General features: G+C 45.3%; 1 pseudogene; it reads left to right on the top strand.

Annotated features, from left to right (window-relative positions):
* The first annotated feature begins 5049 nt into the window (after positions 1–5049).
* LOC136154331 (phosphoethanolamine/phosphocholine phosphatase-like) lies at positions 5050–5762 on the top strand (annotated as a pseudogene).
* The last annotated feature ends 8073 nt before the right edge of the window (positions 5763–13835 follow it).

The following is a 13835-nucleotide window of genomic DNA, read 5'->3' as shown; positions in this document are numbered from 1 at the left end:
TTTCAAAAGATTTACCATTTCTAATTCATAAAACAACCCTTCCAAACATAGAAGAGAAATTGCATTGAATTAAATATGAGTTAAACAGACAACACATATACACATTATAGACAGGGTAAGCCTTCAGTCTGACAAATAGGTAGGTAACAATCAACCCATTTCACTATACTCAGGTGACATGTACATTGCACATCCAGGAGTCACCTGTATATCCTTTTCCCTCACAGAATCCTCGTGGGTAAGTCAACCTACTGCCTATTCCATTTACTCGACATTCTTGAGGGGGTCAAACTATATATAGAGAAGACAGATGGGGTGTTGCCTGCCTCTGGGGATTGACATAAGGGCTTAACTGACAAAAACCCAGAAGCAATTTTGCAGGTGATGAAAACGGTTTTGTTTCGATTGTGGTGGTGGTACCATAAGAGGATGTGCTTATAGTGGCCAGAGACCTTGTAAGTAATTCCATATTATTGAGATACTAATACCCTTTCTCAACAGCACAAGAGACAGCTTTATGCATGGTCATCACCTCATGGTCAATGCCAACATGAAATTGATTACAGTCTTTGTAGCTGAAGATGGAGAATCTGTATATAGTCAGAAAAAACAAGACCTGGAGTTAACTGTGGCTCGGATCATCAGATTCACATAGCAAAATTCAGGCTTAACCTAAAAATGTGGTGAAAACTTCTAGACCAGTCAGGTACGACCTAAGGCAAATCCACTATGAAGATGCAGCAGAAGCGACAAATGGATTCAAGGGATTAGAACTTGTAAACAGTGTGTCTGAAGAAGATGGACTGAGGTCTGTAATACTGTACAGGAGGCTGTGAACAAAACCATCCAAATGAAAAAGAAAAGCAAGAAAGCAAAGTGGTAGGAGGCCTTACAAATAGCTAAAGAAAGAAGAGAAGCAAAGATCAAGGGAGAAAGGGACAGGTATCAAACTAAATGCAGATTTCCAAAGAAAAGCATGGAGAGACAAGAAGGCCTTCTTCAATGAACAGTGTATAAAATTAGAAGAAAAAACAGAAGAGGAACTACTAGAGATCTCTTCAGGAAAATTGGAGATATTAAGGGAATATTTTTCCCAAAGATGCGCATAATAAAGGACAGAAGCAGAAGAGACCTAGTAGATGCTGAAAAGATCAAGAAGGTATGGAAAGAATATACAGAAGAACTGTACAAGAAAGATCTTAATGTACTGGATTACTGTGATGGTGTGGTCACCACCCAGAGCAACCTATTCTGGAGAGTGAAGTCGAGTGGGCCTTAAAGGGCACTGCTCTTAATAAAGCTAGTGGATGTGACAGAATTCCAGTAGAACTTCTCAAAACCCTAAAGGATGATGCCATCAAAGTGTTGCATTCAATATGCCAGCAAACGTGGAAGACCTAGCAGTGGCCACAGGACTGGAAAAAGTCAATCCACATCCCAATTCCCAAAAAGAGTAGTACCAAAGAATATGCTAACCATCAGGCAATTGCACTCGTCTGCCATGCTAGTAAGGAAATGCTTAAAATCTTGCATGCTAGGCTTCAGCATTATGCGAACCAAGAATATCCAGATGTCCAAGTTGGGTTTAGAAAAGGAAGAGAAACCAGAGATCAAGTTGCCAACATTCGCTGGATCATAGAGAAACCAAGGGAATTCCAGGAAAACATCTACCTCTGTTTCATCAGCTACGCCAAAACCTTTGTGTGGATCATGATAAGCTGTGGAAAGCTCTTAGAGAGATGGGAATACCAGACCATCTTACCTGTCTCCTGAGAAACCTGTATGTGGGTCCAGAAGAAACACACACTGTATGGAACAACTGATTGGTCAGGATTGAGAAAGGAGTATGACAGGGCTGTCTGCTGTCACCCTGTTTGTTTAATCTATATGTTGAGCACATCATGAGAAGTGCCGGGCTGGATGATTTACAAGCTGGAATCAAGATAGGCAGGAGAAACCTCAACAACCTCAGATATGGGGATGATACCACTCTAATGGAAGAAAAGGAAGAGGAACTAAAGAGCCTCTTGATGAGGGTGAAGAAGGAGAGTGGAAAAAGCCAGCTTAAAACTAAATATTGAAAAGAAAAAGATCATGGCATCCCACCCCATTCCATCATGGCAATTAGAGGGGGGGAAGTTGGAAATGGTGACAGCTTTCCTCTTCTTGGGCTCTAAAATCACTGTGGATGGTGACTGCAGCCATGAAATCAGAGGACATGTGCTTCTTGGCAGGAAAGCTATGACAAACCTAGACAGTGTGTTGACAATCAGACACATTACTCTGCTGACAAACATCCATATAGTCAAGGCTATGGTCTTCCCAGTGGGCATGTACGGTTTGAGAGATGGAGCATAAAGAAGGCGGAGCACCAAAGAATCGATGCCTTCAAAGTGTGGTGCTGGAGAAGACTACCGCGAGTCCCTTGGACAGCAAGGAATTCAAACCAGTCAATCTTAAGCGGAATCAACAATCCTCATTGGGAAGGAATGATGCTGAGCTGAAACTCCATTATTTTGGTCATTTGATATGTACAGCTGACTCATTGGAAAAGTCCCTGATGGTGGGAAGGACTGAGGGCAGAAGGAGAAGAGGGCATCAGAGCATGGGATGACTGGATGGCATCACCGATGCAATGGACATGAACTTAGGCAAACTTCGGGAGATGGTGAGGGACACGGAGGCCTGGCAAGCTGCAGCCCATGGGGTCGCCAAGAGTCAGACACGACTGTGCGGCTGAACATCAACAACAAACCCATATTCTTGAACAGTGATAAAAAGTAGAAAGCATCTGCAGCAAAAAACAAAACTGTAGAAAAAAGCAAACATGTGGAGGCGAAGTCAGTGAAGAAATCAAAGAGTAAATGATAATATACCTATAGGGAAATGAAAGGGAAAACACAAACCCTAGGGAAGGCAGCAAAAGCAGTTCTAAGAGGGAATTTTGTAGCAATACAATCTTACCTCAGGAAACAAGAAAAACCTCAAATAAACAACCTAACCTTACACCTAAAGCAATGAGAGAAAAAGGAACAAAGAAAATGGAAAGTTAGCAGAAGGGTAGAAATCAAAGATCAGAGCAGAGATATAAGCAATAGAGATTAAGAAAGCAACAGATGAGATCAATGAAACTACTTTGACCACCTGATGTGAAGAACTGACTCATTGCAAAAGACCATGATGCTGGGAAAGATTGAAGGTGAGAGGAGAAGGGGACAACAGAGGATGAGATGAATGGAGAACATCCCTGACTCGATGGACAGGAGCTTGAGTAAGCTCCAGGAGTTGGTGACGGACAGGGAAGCCTGGCGTGCTGCAGTCCATGGGGTTGCAAATAGTCAGACACAACTGAGTGACTGAACTGAAGTGAATAAAACTAAAAGCTGGTTCTTTGAAAGGATAAGCAAAATTGATAGACCTTTTGCCAGACCCATCAAGAATAAAAGGGAGGGGGGATGGGGGGCAAGTGGAGGGGACGGCCCAGACGCACGTCATCCACGGCCCCTCTGGACTGGAGGGACTCGTGAGAGCCGAAGCCCAGAAATCCGGGGGTGGATAAGACACCGCATCCCCTCCAATTCCCGTAAGCACCCCTTGCTCCATCCTGAGCCCAAACACCTCAGCTAGCCCGTGTACCCCTACTCTTCACACTCCAAACTCAGCCGGGACAGACCTCTGCCGCCGCCGCTTCCCACCCGGCTGGAAAAGCTCAGAGGTCCTGTCCCCCTTTCCTCTGAGAGACACTATTTGCTGACCACAAGAGGATTCAGTCACTCAGGAGAAAGCTTCCAGAGCTTTGGCCACAACTAGATTCCTAGACTACAAATGCTTAGGGAAAAGGCTGAAACCCACATTCCATGTGTAGCCAGGGAGTGGGGACAGATGGGGTACCTCAAGATGGAGGGAGCCCTTCCTCTGACTGGTGCCCTGCTCCTGCAAAGTCCCAGTCTCTTTCTTGAGAAGCTGTTGATTTTCCTTGCTGTCCTGGGATGGTCTGGGGAGAGTCACCTTGACAAAGTCAGAGGGGTACCCAGTGTCAACCCACTCTCACCACCAGAGGGCAGCAGCCAGCCAGACGTTTGCTCCTGCCCCTGTCTAGTCTGGCTCGCAGTAGTGGTCCAGATGTGTCCCAGCTGCATCTAGTTTCTCATTTAAACCCAGGGTGGAGGGGAGCAACTGGGAGTTGTAGGTTTGAAGCAGCATTGGTGAAGGCCCCAGGAAGCCAAATCCTGTCCCCAAAGTCACATAGCAAAATCTGGCAGAAATATCAACCTGACTCTTGGCGGACTGCCAGTCTCTAGAAGCACCACTGAGTGAGACAGTCCTAGATCACCTGTGGTACCCAGGGGTCCTAGCCCTTCAGCTGCAGTGGATGCCCAGCCCTGGGCATCTGCCTCTTCCCTTTTGAGGACAGAGGGCAGGCAAGGCTGTGACCAAGTGTTCATGAACCAGGCTTTGCCCAATAGAAACATGGTAGCCTTGGGCAAGTTATTTAATCTCTCGAGTCCTTTTCATCTGCTGGATCCATGGAATTGTGTTGAGCAAGGACAGAATATGAGTGAAGCTGATTTGTAAGCCATGATGTACCATACACAAGAAAGGGGCAATGAACATATAGAGAAAAAAACACTGGTCTCAGACTCTGAGATCTGGTTTTGAGGTCTGTCTCTGCCATATATAGTGGGTGATGTTTGCACAAGTTGATTACCCTTTCTAGGTCTTCAATAATATCTGTAACCTTTCCAGCATCATGAGGGATAGTTAAGAGGATGCCTAGCAAGGGCCTTGTGGTCCTTAGCTTATTTGATGGGCTGTTTTTACTGAGCGGTTCCTGGGGCTCAGGAGAGGGGATAGGATCAGGTGGATGTTAGTGGTGGAAACAAAGCCACCTGGCTGGGCACCCTCACATGGACCTTGTATGGTGGTCAGGAGCTCTGGACCGACAGCTGGAGGCCAACAATCCCTACAGGTGGTGCTCAGGGTGATGTACTGACAGTGAGCGGGTGTTTTCCAGTTGCTGGCCTCCGATGCCTGTCTAGGGACAGCGGGATGGCTGCGCAGGGCTCGCCGCGCTTCCTCCTGACCTTCGACTTTGATGAGACTATCGTGGACGAAAACAGCTCCCAGAGAGCCTGCGTGCCACCTACCGCGAGGGCTTCTACAACGAGTACAAGCAGCGCGTCTTCCAGTACCTGGGTGACCAGGGCGTGCGGCCGCGAGACCTGCGCGTGGTCTACGAGTCCATCCCGCTGTCGCCCGGCATGGGAGAAATGCTGCAGTTTGTGGCCAAGCAGGGTTCCTGCTTTGAGGTTATTCTCATCTCAGATGCCAACACCTTTGGCGTGGAGAGCGCGCTGTGCGCCGCCGTCCACCAAGGCCTGTTCCGCCGCATCTTCAGCAACACTTCAGGGCCCGACGCTCGGGGGCTGCTGGCGCTGCAGCCCTTCCACTCACACAGCTGCGCGCGCTGCCCCGCCAACACGTGCAAGCACAAGGTGCTCAGCGACTACCTGCGCGAGCGGGCCCACGACCGCGTGCACTTCGAGCGCCTTTCCTACGGGGGCGACGGCGCCAACGACTTCTGTCCCATGGGGCTGCTGGCCGGTGGCGATGTGGCCTTCCCGCGCCGCGGCTACCCTATGCACCGCCTTATCCAGGAGGCACAGAAGGCTGAGCCCAGCTCCTTCCGCGCCAGCGTGGTACCCTGGGAAAATGCCACCGAAGTGCGCCTCCATCTGCAACAGGTGCTGAAGACGTGCTGAGGACGCGGCCTGCAGGGGGCGCCCAGCGGGAAGGGGGCCAGGGGGCTGGGGACAGGGAAAGACAAACCTAGTTTTATTAGTCCCTTTCCCTTTCGTTTTGGTGGGTCCCTCCGGGAATTTCGGGCATCCGGAGCTCGTCCATTTGGGGGCTGGAGGAGAGAGTTCGGAGCTGTCCCCGTCTATGCAGTTAACCCAGCTTGGCTGTCTCCCGCAGTTCCACTGCAAGCGAATTCTAGAGTTTGGCCCCACCAGGGTGGTGCGCAGACCCAAGCAGGCAGCAGTGTTTTCCAAAAATCTTGCCCCTTCCCAACTGGGGGGAAGAGGTTGCCTGGCAGGGTAGAGAAGGAACATCTCCCACTGTGTTGCATTAACTGTTGCCTTGGGCCGCATGATTTCCTTCCCCTAGACTTCTGTCAGGGGGACCCAGGTCCTGAAATTCCTCCCCCCGCCCCTTCAGCCCCAGACTCCCCGCGGAGAGGTGGTGCTCTCCACCGACGCCAGTCTCAGGCCTAGGTCTTGCTTTACCTTCTGTGACCCTACACTACACTCCTGCCTCCCCCCCAACCCCCCCCCCACGCACGCTGTCAGCGTCCCCACAGGAAGAAATCCCAGAGGGAACAATCGCCTCCTGGTGGTGGAATGAGGTAGCACACTGTCCAGGGCTCGGGTCCCGCCAGCCAGGGACCTCAGAACACGCGACCACGTCCCCTCCTTGCACCCCAGCCTCTTCTATGCAGCAAGAAACCAGGGACTGAACCAAAGTCGTCCCGCCGACTGGACCCTCTGAACCCCTCCCCTCCCGAATGGAACAGAAAGCCATGATGATTTAAAAGCAGAGCCAGTGAAAGCCAAAAGAAAAAAAAAAAAAAAAGAATAAAAGGGAGAGGGTTAAATTCAATAAAATTAGACATTGAGATGTAAGTTGCAAGTGATATACAGGATTCTAAGAGAATACAGGAAGCAAATATTTGCCAATGAAATGGACAACTTAGAAGTAATGGACCAATTATTCAATTCATTTCAGTTCAGTTCAGTCGCCCAGTCGTGTCTGACTCTTTGCAACCCCATGAATCACAGCACGCCAGTCCTCCCTGTCCATCACCAACTCCCAGAGTTGACTCAAACTCATGTCCATCGAGTCGGTGATGCCATCTCATTTTCTGTCGTCCCCTTCTCCTCCTGCCCCCAATCCCTCCCAGCATCAGGGTCTTTTCCAGTAAGTCAACTCTTCGCATGAGGTGACCAAAGTACTGGAGCCTCAGCTTCAGCATCAGTCCTTCCATGAACACCCAGGACTGATCTCCTTTAGGATGGCCTGGTTGGATCTCCTTGCAGTCGAAGGGACTCTCAAGAGTCTCCTCCAACACTACAGTTCAAAAGCATCAATTTTTCGGCGCTCAGCTTTCTTCACAGTCCAACTCTCACATCCATACATGACCACTGGAAAAACCATAGCCTTGACTAGATGGACCTTTCTTGGCAAAGTGATGTCTCTGCTTTTCAATATGCTATCGAGGTTGGTCATAACTTTCCTTCCAAGGAGTAAGTGTCTTTTAATTTCATGGCTGCAGTCACCATCTGCAGTGATTTTGGAGCCCCCAAAAATAGTCTGTCACTGTTTCCCCATCTATCTCCCAAGAAGTGATGGGACCAGATGGCATGATCTTAGTTTTCTGAATGTTGAGCTTTAAGCCAACTTTCTCACTCTCCACTTTCACGTTCATCAAGAGGCTTTTTCAAGATCTTCTATGACCCACCTCCCAGAGTATTGGAAATAAAAGCAAAAATAAACAAATGGGACCTAATGAAAATTAAAAGCTTTTGCACAACAAAGGAAACTATAAGTAAGGTGAAAAGACAGCCCTCAGATTGGGAGAAAATAATAACAAATGAGGAAACAGACAAAGGATTAATCTCAAAAATATACAAGCAACTCCTGAAGCTCAATTCCAGAAAAATAAACGACCCAATCAAAAAATGGGCCAAAGAACTAAACAGACATTTCTCCAAAGAAGACATACAGATGGCTAACAAACACATGAAAAGATGCTCAACATCACTCATCATCAGAGAAATGCAAATCAAAACCACAATGAGGTACCATTACACGCCAGTCAGGATGGCTGCTATCCAAAAGTCTACAAGCAATAAATGCTGGAGAGGGTGTGGAGAAAAGGGAACCCTCTTGCACTGTTGGTGGGAATGCAAACTAGTACAGCCACTATGGAAAACAGTGTGGAGATTTCTTAAAAAACTGGAAATAGAACTGCCATATGACCCAGCAATACCACTTCTAGGCATACACACTGAGGAATCCAGATCTGAAAGAGACACGTGCACCCCAATGTTCATTGCAGCACTGTTTATAATAGCCAGGACATGGAAGCAACCCAGATGCCCATCAGCAGATGAATGGATAAGGAAGCTGTGGTACATATACACCATGGAATATTACTCAGCCGTTAAAAAGAATTCATTTGAATCAGTTCTAATGAGATGGATGAAACTGGAGCCCATTATACAGAGTGAAGTAAGCCAGAAAGATAAAGATCATTACAGTATACTAACACATATATACGGAATTTAGATAGATGGTGGCGATAACCCTATATGCAAAACAGAAAAAGAGACACAGAAGTACAGAACAGACTTTTGAACTCTGGGGGAGAACGTGAGGGTGGGATGTTTTGAAAGAACAGCATGTATATTATCTATGGTGAAACGGACCACCAGCCCAGGTGGGATACATGAGTCAGGTGCTCGGGCCTGGTGCACTGGGAGGACCCTGAGGAGTCGGGTGGGGAGGGAGGTGGGAGGGGGGATCGGGATGGGGAATACGTGTAACTATATGGCTGATTCATGTCAATGTATGACAAAACCCACTGAAATGTTGTAAAGTGATTGGCCTCCAACTAATAAAATAATATTTAAAAAAAAAAAAAAAAAAGAGGCTTTTTAGTTGCTCTTCACTTTCTGCCATAAGGGTGGTGTCATCTGCATATCTGAGGTTATTGATATTTCTCCCGGCAATCTTGATTCCAGCTTGTGCTTCTTCCAGCCCAGCATTTCACATGATGTATTCTGCCTGTAAGTTAAATAAGCAGGGTGACAATATACAGCCTTGACGTACTCCTTTTTCTATTTAGAACCAGTCTGTTATTCCATGTCCAGTTCTAACTGTTGCTTCTTGATCTGCATATAGAGTGGTACAATTTTCCAAGTATGAACCAGAGAGAAATAGAAACTATAAGGAAAGACATCATATGTACTGAAATTGAAACTCTGATTTAAAATTTTCCATAAAACAGAAGGCCAGGACCAGATGACTTCAGAGGCAAATTCCGTCAGGCATTTGGTGAAGAGTCAATACCTATCCTTCAGAAACTATTCCAAAAACTTGCAGAGGAGAGAACACTCCTCAAACTCATCCTATGAGGCCACCATCACCCTGGTACCACAAGCAGACAAATATACCACCAAAAAATAAAGTTACAGGGCAATATCAAAGATGAGCATAGGCACAAAATTCTCAACCAAACAGTAGCAAACCAAATCCAGCAAGACATTAAAAGGACCACATAGCATGATCAAGTGGGATTCATCCAAGTGATGCAAGAATTTTTCAATATCCACAAATCCATAGATCTCAATAGATGCAGAGAAAGCTTTAGAAAAATGTCCAACATCCATTTGTGATAACTCTCCAGAAAGTGGGCATAGAGGGGCCCTATCTGAACATTAAAAAGGCCACATTTCACAAACCTACCAATAACATCATACTCAATAGTAAAAAGAAGAAAGCATTTCTTCTAAGATCAGGAAGAAGAGAAGGATGGCCACTCTCACCACTTTTATTCAATATAGTAAGGAAGATCTAACCACAGCAATCAGAGAGAAAGAAATAAAAGAATCCAAGTTGGAAAGGAAATAAAGCTGTCACTGCTTGCAGTTTGCATGATACTGTGCATAGAAAATCTTAAAGATGCTGCCAGAAAACTATTAGAGCTCATCGATGAATTCAGTAAAGCTGCAGGATACAAAATGAATGCACAGAAATCTCTTGCAGTTTTACATGCTAACAATGAAATTTCAGAAGGAGAAATTAAATAAACAATCCCCCTTACCATCCCATCAAAAAGAATAAAATGCCAAGGAATAAACCTAAGGAGACCAAAGAGCTGTACTCACAAATCTATAAGATGCATGCACCCCAATGTTGATGGCAGCACTATTTACAACTGCCAAGACACGGTAGCTACCTAAATATCCATCGACAGAGGAATGGATAAAGAATATGTGGTACACATATGCAGTGGAATAGTACTTAACCATAAAAAGAATGAAATAATGCCACTTGGGGCAACATGGATGGACGTAGTGATTGCCATACTGAGTGCAGAAAGTCAGAAAGAGAAAGACAAATGTCCCTTACATGTGGAACCTAAAAAATTGTACAAATGAACTTATTAACAAAATGGAAACAGACTTTGAAAACATGATTACCAAAAGGGAAAGGCAGAGGTAGGAAAGGGATAAAGATCCTAATCTATAACATCCTAATGAGAGATGTTCAAGATGATGTAAACAGACAGAAAGAAATATTATATGCTTGTGAGGGCAAGCATTTACAACTAGCATTTACACTTCCTAAGGAAGGAGGCAAGTGGGCTTGAGTCCAGGTATTTACAGTCAGTCTCCAGCTTGCACTCTGAAATAGAACGAATAAGAGTAACTGGGTAAATAGTCAGGCTTTGTCTCCTGAGGACAATTTAGGACAACAGCTCTGGCAGAGACAGAGGGGCTACTCTCTGTTTGAGTAAAACATCAAGAGGTCACATATGTCCCGTTCTCAGGGCAGGAGAGACACTGCACATGGGAAGAAAGGCTCCTTGGGGGTCAAAAACAAAGGGGCCCCAACCCATAATGTGTGATGCCACGTCTCCCCCATAGGTCTCCGGGCTGGCATGCATCTGGGAATAGAGATGCTCATGCATGTTGGGGAGGGTCCTAGGACAGGTCAGGTGTGAGAAAAGAAACAAGATAACTGGCCAAACCGAAACAAAGACCCAAAAGGACTGTCCTATAAAAATGACTTAACTGCCTCTTACTGCACTTCTCCTCAGTAGGACAGATACCCACACATTTTTCTCTTCAAGTGTGTATCATTGCCTTCTCTGTCTTAACTAAACAAACTGTTTCTCTATGTGCTCTCCTACTTGTTGTGCTGTGTCTCTAACAATAAACTCTGTACCTCTTTTTTTTTTTTTAACAGATTTTGCCTCCTTGAGAAATGCATTTTTCAAAGGGGCAAACTTAAAGCCACAGCTCACTGCTGCCTCTCTGACATCACTTGGATTGGAAGAATCAATATTGGCAGAATGACTATACAACCCAATGCAACCTACTGATGCTATTGAATCCCTATCAAATTACCAATGGTATTTTTCACAGAACTAGATCAAAAATTCCCAAAGATTGTATGCAGACACAAAAGACCATGAATCGCCAGAGCAATCCTGAGCGAGAAAAATGGAGCTGGAGGAATCAGGCTCCTGGACTTCAGACAATACTACAAAGGTACAGTCATCAAAACAGTATGCTACTGGCACAAAAACAGAAATGCTGATCAAAGGGACAGGATAGAAAGCCCAGAAATAAACCCATGCACCTATGGTCAATTAATCTCTGACAAAGGAGGCAAGAACATACCAATGAGAAAAGACAGTCACTGCAGTAAGTGGTGCTGGGAAAACAGCTGCACAGAAAAGAATGAAATTAGAACATTCTCTAACATCATACACAAAAATAAATTAAAAATGGATTAAAACCTAAATCTAACACAAGACACTATGAAACTCTTAGAGGAAAACACATGCAGAACACACTTTGACATAAATTACAGCAATATGATTCTGCATCCACCTCCTAGAGTAATGAAAATAAAAACCAAAATAAACAAGTGGGGCCTAATTAAACTTAAAAGCTTTTGTACAGCAAAGGCGGTGGGGCGAGGGGCTGGGGGAGACTATAGACAAGATGAAAAGACAACCCTTAGGATGGGAGAACTCTTAGGACTTGCCCTGTTAACATCTTTCATATATAACATACACCAGTGTCAACTGTAGTTATCATGTTGTACGTTACAGCCCTCGTACTTATTTGTCTAATAACTGGACGTGTGTCTGTTTGGCCCACCTTTGTCCAATTCCCCTCCCCCACACCTACCCTTTGGTAAGTGCAAAGCTTATCTCTTTTCCTCCGCATCCTTGTTTGTTTGCTTGCTTGTCTGTTTTGAAGCGTAATTGACCTACAACACTATGTTAGCTCCTGGTATACAATACCGTGATTCTATCCATTTCAAAATGTTCAACACTGTAATTCCGGTTATGATATGCCACCAAACAAGGATAGGGCATAGTTATTGACTCTGTTCCCTACACTATGCCTGTCTCTTTTTCTATCTGATTGCTTTAATCTGCTGACCTCTTAAGGTTAAATGCATGTTAACCACCCCCCATTTTTACTCCTCTCCTCGCGTTTACTGTATCTGACATCATATTGTTCACCTTTTTCTTCTGTGTATCCCTTAACTAAGGGGCTTCCCTGGTGGCTCAGTGGCCAAGAATTTGCCTGCCAATGCAGGAGACATGGGTTCAACCCCTGGGTCGGGGAGGTCCCCTGGAGAAAGAAATGGCAACCAAATCCAATATACTTGCCTGGAGAATCCCATGCACAGAGGAGCCTGGCGGGCTACGTCCATGGGGTTTTCAAAGACTCGGACATGACTTAGCAACTAAACTATAGCAATGCTCCCTTAACTACTCACTGCGGATACAGATGATTTTACCACTTTTGTCTTTTAACCTTCCCATTAGCTTTGTAAGTGAGTGATGTGCTACCTTTACTGCATATTTGCCTTTACCAGTGAGCTTTCTCCTCTCATCATTTTCATGTTTCTAGTTGCGTCTTTTCTTTTTTGCTGGGAGAGGTCCTCTTGACATTTCCTGTAAAGCTGGTTTGGTGATGCTGGACTCTTGTAGCTTTCTCCTGTCTGTAAAACTCTGGCCTCTCCTTCAAATCTGAGTGACAGTCTTCCCAGTAGTGTCTTCTTGGTTGTAGGCTTTTCTCTTTACCGTTTCACATATATCATGACACTCCCTTCTGGCCTGCAGTGTTTCTGCTGAAAAATCCCTTGTTTGTAACGTGTTGCTTTTCCCTTGCTGCTTTTAATACCCCTCTGTAGCTTTACTTTTTGCCATTCTGATTACAATGTGTTTTGGTGTGGTTTTCTTTCTGTGTAGGGCTCTCTGTGTTCCAGTACCTGGATACCCACGTCTTTTGCCAGGTTAGCAAAGTGTTCGGCTAGTGTGTCTCCACATATGCTCGCTGCCCCTTTCTCTCTTTCTCCTCCTGCTGGGACCCCTAGAATTCAAATGTTTCTATGCTTGACCTGGTCCCAGAGGTCTCTGAAACTGTCCTCATCTCTGTTTATTCTTCCTTTTTATCTGTTCCGCTTCAGTGATTTCCACTATTCTGTCTTCCAGCTTCATGATCCGTTCCTCTGTGTCTTCTCACCTACCATTGAAGTATATTTTTATTTCACTTATTGTACTCTTCATCTCCGTTCGGTTCTCCTTTAGATTCTCTGTTCTTGGTTCTTTTCAAACTTTTTTTAATTGTAGGATAATTGCTTTAAAATATTATGTTGGCTTCTGACATACATCAACATGAATCAGGCATAGGTATACATATATCCCCTCCCCGTTGAACCTCCTTCCCAGCTCCCACTCCACCCCACCCCATCCATCTAGGTGGTCACAGAGCACCAGGTTTGAGTTCCCTGCATCATACAGCAAATTCCCAATGGCTACTGGTTTTTCATATGGTAATGTATGTGTTTCGATGCTACTCTCTCCATTTGTCCCACCCACTCCTTCCCCCACTGCATTCACAAGTCTGTTCTCTATGTCTGTGTCTCCACTGCAGCCCTGCCAATAGGTTCGTCAGTACCACCTTTCTAGATTCCATACATATGTGTTAATATACGATAATTGTTTCTCTCTTTCTGAGTTA

The sequence above is a fragment of the Muntiacus reevesi genome, chromosome X, assembly GCF_963930625.1.
Source record: "Muntiacus reevesi chromosome X, mMunRee1.1, whole genome shotgun sequence".
Lineage (NCBI taxonomy): Eukaryota > Metazoa > Chordata > Mammalia > Artiodactyla > Cervidae > Muntiacus > Muntiacus reevesi.
Note: the sequence above shows the minus strand (reverse complement) of the source record. Positions and strands in the feature narration are given on the sequence as shown.